This window comes from Siphateles boraxobius, unplaced genomic scaffold (assembly GCF_051911475.1).
Source record: "Siphateles boraxobius isolate OS27281-9 unplaced genomic scaffold, OSU_SipBor_1 91, whole genome shotgun sequence".
In the NCBI taxonomy this organism is placed as follows: domain Eukaryota; kingdom Metazoa; phylum Chordata; class Actinopteri; order Cypriniformes; family Leuciscidae; genus Siphateles; species Siphateles boraxobius.
Window position 1 is genome coordinate 607,461 of NW_027509221.1, and position 6,778 is coordinate 614,238.

Here is a 6,778-nt window from a genome sequence, read left to right on the forward strand (position 1 = left end):
CATTCACGAAATGACCGCCAGGTGGCGCTGAGGGACATTCTGCAAAACAGTAAGGATGAAATACTACAACTATGGTCATTTCCAAATAAGCCTACAACAAACATGAAAAATAAAAAAGAGCTATTGACATTCCCTGTACAATAATGAAACAAAAGTTACAAAAGTTGAAACTGTGTCACAACAGAAGCCTATTCAGCGCGAATAGCAGCGCAATAGCAAACAAACAAACAAAAAATACACCAAAGAGCATTATAGGCATATCTCGCAGTCAGTGAACATAAATGAGCTGCAATGATGCTGATTATTTTTACTATTCTATTAGGGCTGCACAATTAATCGAATTTCTAATTGCGATTACGATTACGGATGCCACGATTACGTAATCGTTCAATGCCGCGATTACAAAAGAAAATCCACTCTGCGTGTGTGTGTTCAGAGCATAATTATGTTATGAGAGGCGAATCACGACTACTTCAGAAAACATAGCACAATATGACATACCAGGCAGTGACGTAAGTGTACGCGGAAATAAAAAGACTTTCACCTCAGAAAAACATACTTTACTGTCATGTCAGCCGTTATACTGTGCTCGTAGCGCTCTCTTCAATTGCACGCGCAAATGCGGCAGCGCGCGCTGTGTATAGCTTCACTGTATAAAGTGCAAAAGAAACTACGAGCAACGTCGTTACAATGTAAATTAGTAAGTCACGAAATAAAAGTAAAATACCAATAAATCACGTGTTAGCTGAGAAGGATTTGCATGCAGGTGTGATTTTCATTCTATTCACCAGGAGCTGTTTCATTAACAGTTCTTGTTAGTATTGTGTATTCACCATGGTAAGTGTCGTTTCCATAACCCCAAAATGCCACTTTATTTTCACTTTGTGTTATTTTTTATATTTTTAAATGACTGTGGTGGCTCATATCAACATTGTATTAACAAAAACTAGTTTGGAACTGCTATTTAATTGCTTTAGCATTGTCCTAATGTTTACCTATTAGTAGTCTTTACTATGAGTCATTCTTACAATTTATGTGTATGTTAAGTAAAGGGGGACAGTACTTGTGTGTGTGTGTGTGTGTGTTAATTTTTGTGTAAACATGTATTATAATACGCCTATATGTCATAATACGCCAATGTAAATTGTGATAATCGTAATTAATAATCGCAATTACAATTTCAAGGGAATAATCGGCAATTATGATTTTTTGTCATAATCGTGCAGCTCTATATTCTATTGAGGAATGAGAATGAAGAGCGCTTTTCTCTCGTGTGAGCGCACACACACTGACTGAAGTGAACAACTGCACTTCTGTCTGGTGAATTCGTGGTCGTGTGGCAGAACTTAGGTTTCATTGATGTAGATGACACCGGTTCAGATCCCGAACAAACATGGACTTCTGTAATTGTTTTATTATTATTAATGGAGAGAGATTTGTCCTGTTCTAAAACTCTGTTACAGCATTTAGGTTTTTTGTGCTTATTTTTAAAATAAAATGACCATGCATTTCCATTTTATACCAAGGAACAAATAGTATCCAACAGAATGACTGGATTTGTTTAATAATTCCAATCATAATTTCAAAAGCAGTTCTGTTAGAAACAGAAAAAAACTTCATGGGGTTCCTATACAAAAGAGTTTTTAAAAATATGTTTGTGCGAGGTGTGATTGGCCAGGGAGACGGGGATTTCCATTTGGTCTAAATATCCCTTCTTTTGCTGAATCATTTTATTCCCTCAATGATTCCCTCAATCAATGCTATACTTCACCAATAGAGCATATAAAATATATAAAACGATCATTAGTTATTAACTTTAGGGGCCGCTCAGACGAAATCGTTTTAACAGGAAACTCTTAGTTCTCTACGCAAACTTTAAACGTGAGCCTGTGATAGACGCTGATGGCGTTCACATGCGCATTAAGAATTAAGTCTTATGTGCGTTTGAATGTATGTGCGCAGGTTTGTAATTCCCTACAAACCAAACCAAATTACTTGTCTGGCCTGTATCAACATTTTGATACTGAATTTCATAACTTAGAGGTAGATACCCGAACCGAATTTCCCACAAGGCTTTATCTGTAGAGTGGTATAGGGATCCTCCATAGGGAGAGGCTAGTTGGCACTTCAGCACTGCATTGTCATCGGGTCCAGGCGAAAGTCCTTCGTCAGATCTGGATACGGTCTGGATCCGGCAGGCTACGGGAAAACCTTGGGATAAACAAAGACACTAAAATTAGAATGTTTTTAGAGAATGTTATCCTAGCTTATAGGAGATCATTCTGGGAACCAAAATAAAACTACCATGCAGTGTTCTAATAATGTTCTCAGCAGGTAATGTTCTCAGAACATTTTTAGAACAAAAAAAAATTCTAGCTGGGATGTCAAAGCAATAACTAAATCCGATTACTATCACCTGAAAAATATTGCAAGAATTAGATGCTTTGTTTCCAGTCAAGACTTAGAGAAACGTGTGCATGCTTTCATCACCAGCAGAGTGGATTATTGTAATGGACTCCTCACTGGCCTTCCCAAAAACACCATAAGACAGTTGCAGCTCATACAGAACGCTGAGCAGAACCAGAACACATGAACACATCACACCAGTCCTCAGCTCTTTACACTGGCTGCCAGTTACATATAGGATTGATTTTAAAGTATTATTTCTGGAATATAAATCACTAAATGGCCTAGGACCTCAATACATTGAGTGATCTGTTGGGTTTATATTCAGTGAGCATATCTGCAGATCATTAGGATCACATCAGCTAGAAACACCAAGGGTTCACTCTAAGCATGGCGAGTCCGCTTTAGCTACTATGCCAGCCGCAGCTGAACCAGCTTCCAGAAGAGATCAGATGTGCTCCTACAGTCACATTCAAATCCAGACTCACAACACTTCTGTTTAGCTGTGCATTTACTGGATGAGCACTGTACCACTGTTCGTCCGTCTGTACTACCGTCCCAGTTAGCAGCAGTGAACTCTATTCTCTGTGTGCATGGTAGAGTTTTTCCTCATAGCCTATAAAAGATCATGCATCAGTGTTAACAGAAGGAATACAAATACATATTAAGATCACAAGCAATATTGACATTGAAAACTTTCAAAGTTAGCCAGCCTAATTAGTAATCAGAAATTATGTAAAGACTAATTTATTGAAAGTATAAATATGATACCTTATAATCCGTGTATCATTTGTTCAGTCTTTTTTTAATTTAATACTGAAAATAGAAAATTCCCCCAGAAAATCAAGAATTCAGCTTGATTCTTCGTTTTTCGTTCTGAGGTAGAAAAATAAATAAACAGCTTGAATATTCTATTTCTACAGGTGGGCGGGAATGAAACGCCCCTTTCCTCTGATTTGTCAGCCGAAGATCAAACTGTTCCGTCATCTCTTCCTCAGTTCCGCACAGCAGAAGAATAAGTAATAATATCAATATATATCGCAATATTTTTTTTTTCCGATAACGGTGATATGATTTTTAAACACATTTTCGATATTTCGATATACAGCATTTGTCACTGACTGACGTTAGGCGCGCAGCCGGCAGAAAGAGCAGAACACAATTGGCGACTTTCGTGATGACGTTCACCACAGACAAGCGGACGCAGCCAGTGCTCAGTTCAGCAGGAGTGGGCTGATCTCATTCTCCAACGCGGCAAGTTTCAGCTGCAGAATGAGCGCCCCTGACCGCAATACAAATGTGACTTAACGAGCTTCCACAAGCGAGTAGAAAGCAGACGAAATAGTTGATAAGAGAGGAAAGACTAATTCAGTGGTATAAATTCAGTGGTGTTTCGGCTGAGATCTCAAAACTTCAGGTTTCAGTGCGCTGCAAAATGTGGCGGAGAGTGGTGCCGACTAGCAGCGGGAACACATCAACCCTGTTCGACTATCTGAAGCAGTTTCACCCGATAGAAGCAGCATAAACAACACTTTAACCGGCACAAACAAACGAGACTTGCTGAGTGACCTCAGAATGACCAATATGATTTTAATATCTAAGAAACCAAAACTTCACGCAGTGATTGACAGGGCGGGAGGGGGCGTGATCGGCTCGGAATGCAATTTCAATTTGCACATTGAATTTTGCTACATTCATTGCGGGACATTTAATGTAAATGCAATCGCAAGTGTCTTAACTGTGAGTGTAAATGCAATTAAGAAAAATAACATAATCATTTTGCTACAGTTTTCGCTTGAAAATGTTAAACATATCTATTCTGTAATACCTAATTTTGCACCTAACAAAGCGTTAAAATACACTCACCTAAAGGATTATTAGGAACACCATACTAATAATGTGTTTGACCCCCCTTCGCCTTAATTCTACGTGGCATTGATTCAACAAGGTGCTGAAAGCATTCTTTAGAAATGTTGGCCCATATTGATAGGATAGCATCTTGCAGTTGATGGAGATTTGTGGGATGCACATCCAGGGCACGAAGCTCCCGTTCCACCACATCCCAAAGCTGCTCTATTGGGTTGAGATCTGGTGACTGTGGGGGCCATTTTAGTACAGTGAACTCATCGTCATGTTCAAGAAACCAATTTGAAATGATTCAAGCTTTGTGACATGGTGCATTATCCTGCTGGAAGTAGCCATCAGAGGATGGGTACATGGTGGCCATAAAGGGATGGACATGGTCAGAAACAATGCTCAGGTAGGCCGTGGCATTTAAACGATGCCCAATTGACCCTTCGCTAAGCCACGCCCGAAAACCGCCACTAGCCAATCGTGTCTTAGCAACCGTAACTAGGCGCGGGAGGTCTGGCAAGCTTTCGAGCGAGGGAAACATGCCGAAGCGTTGTGCGTATGGATTGTGCAAATCTGATACCCGGGATCCTAAAAGTTTGGAAGGGGGAGTGGAATTTTTTTCCTTCCCGAAAATCTAAAAGCCGAGGGGAGAAATGATCGGCGCGGATCAAGCAGTGTGTGTGTGACCCCATTCACAACTAAGTGTCGACAGGATTAACAAAAACACATTTTGCTTGGAAGTTGGAAATAATAACGGTTCTTTGTTCATAATGCACATGTTTTAACGTAAAATAAGACGTTTAAAGACAAGACGGAGGCTCACTGACATACTTTAAAATATATTTCAGCATTTTGTTTATAGACGGCCTACTGTTGGCCCTGACTGAGTAACTTTAACCCAATCCGATCGCGGCTCTCCCGGTGTTAGTGTTATTCCACAAGATTTATGGATAAACTGTTTGATTTATAATTATTAGATTAGTTTCACATTTCACTTACCCTGCTGTGCACGAACACAGCTGTTCCTCAGTGTGTGTGTTTCCCATGATTGGTCAGCGTACGAGGCGGCGGCTGCTGCGACTATAGGCTTTAGCTTCAATTTTTATGAAATTATTCTCTAATCGGTTGCATATGTTGTGACGTTTTTCCTTCTCAAGTGTTGAAAACTTACAAGTGCAGACCAGGAGACTTTAAGAGGTATCTTTCGAGCAGAAGTTCTTTATTGCGTCGCTGTAGTCATCTCAATCAAGTCTAAATAAGAGAACTTTACATTGCAGTTTATATACATTTCAAGGGGGTGGAATTAATTTCATAGAGGAGGGGACTCTTGATTCAGCTGGTTACCTGATTTCATCAGGTAACAGTGTAACTCAGAGTCTTGAGATGCTAATTCAACAAGCCTGATTAGATCAACAAAAGGCCCAGCTGACCTTTGAGATGTGACAAGAGGTTAATGTCTGAAACCTTGATTGCCTCAAAATGGAAAACAGTGTGTGCATCTTTCTCAGTTAAAATACTATAGTATTGGAAGCTCAATAAAACATTTAAATTTGTAATCCTACATTTCCCCCTTTGAGAGTTCTAAATAACTCTCACAAAATACAAATTTAGACACTTAAAAATTCATTCTTGTAACTTGTGTAAGTTACAGGCACATAGCAAGTTCATTCTTGTAACTTTTTTAAGTTACAGGCACATAACGTGATCTGTGTTGTTCATCTTTTTCCGAACCATGAAAAGTTATCTTCAGTCATCTGGTGTAATTTTGTTGAAAGATCAAGAATGTCTTCTTGTATGTTCTCTGATGGATGACTGAAGTTCCCATAGGTTAGTCTCTGCGTTGTGTATTTTTTTTTCTTTTGTGATTGGCTCGTTCAGCAGTGCGTCTAGTTGTCTTCTTAAGGTTGTGGCTTCATAGGCAGATGAGGTCGTTGCCTATGGATCCCAGAACAGCCATCACAGCCAAGTGGTATCTGCACAGAGGAAGACAGAAAACAAAAGACAGGAGAGCAGTATTTGTTCAAACACTAGGGTTGTAAACTTTTTCTGAGTCTGCTAAACAGTAGAGCAGTATTGGTTCAAACACTAGGGTGGTAAATTTTCCGAGTCTGCTATTGTTGTTCCTTCTTTCCCTATTTCTTAATTATGACACCTAAAGAACGCAGTGAGGTGAGGATGGATTAATGGATGGGAAGGCCTATGAGGGATTCTTCACCGAAGGGTTGGCCCCGACGCCTGTTGCAATCGGTTCTTCCCTCGGCTCCCCACTGGTTCGTGTCCTATCCTATCCCTGTTGGAGGGGGAACAACTTTACAGTGTGATACGTGAGTCCAGGTTTTCCTTCCCTGACACAATACTGCAGCTGCTGTAATCAACATCACTTGATGTGGTCCATGCCACTTAGGTTCTAATGGCTTTTTCCTGAATGACTTTATCATGACCCATTGACCTGGGATGATTGTGTGTCCACCTTCTGGTGGAGTCTGCCAACATGACTCAACTCTCCCTCTGGCACTCT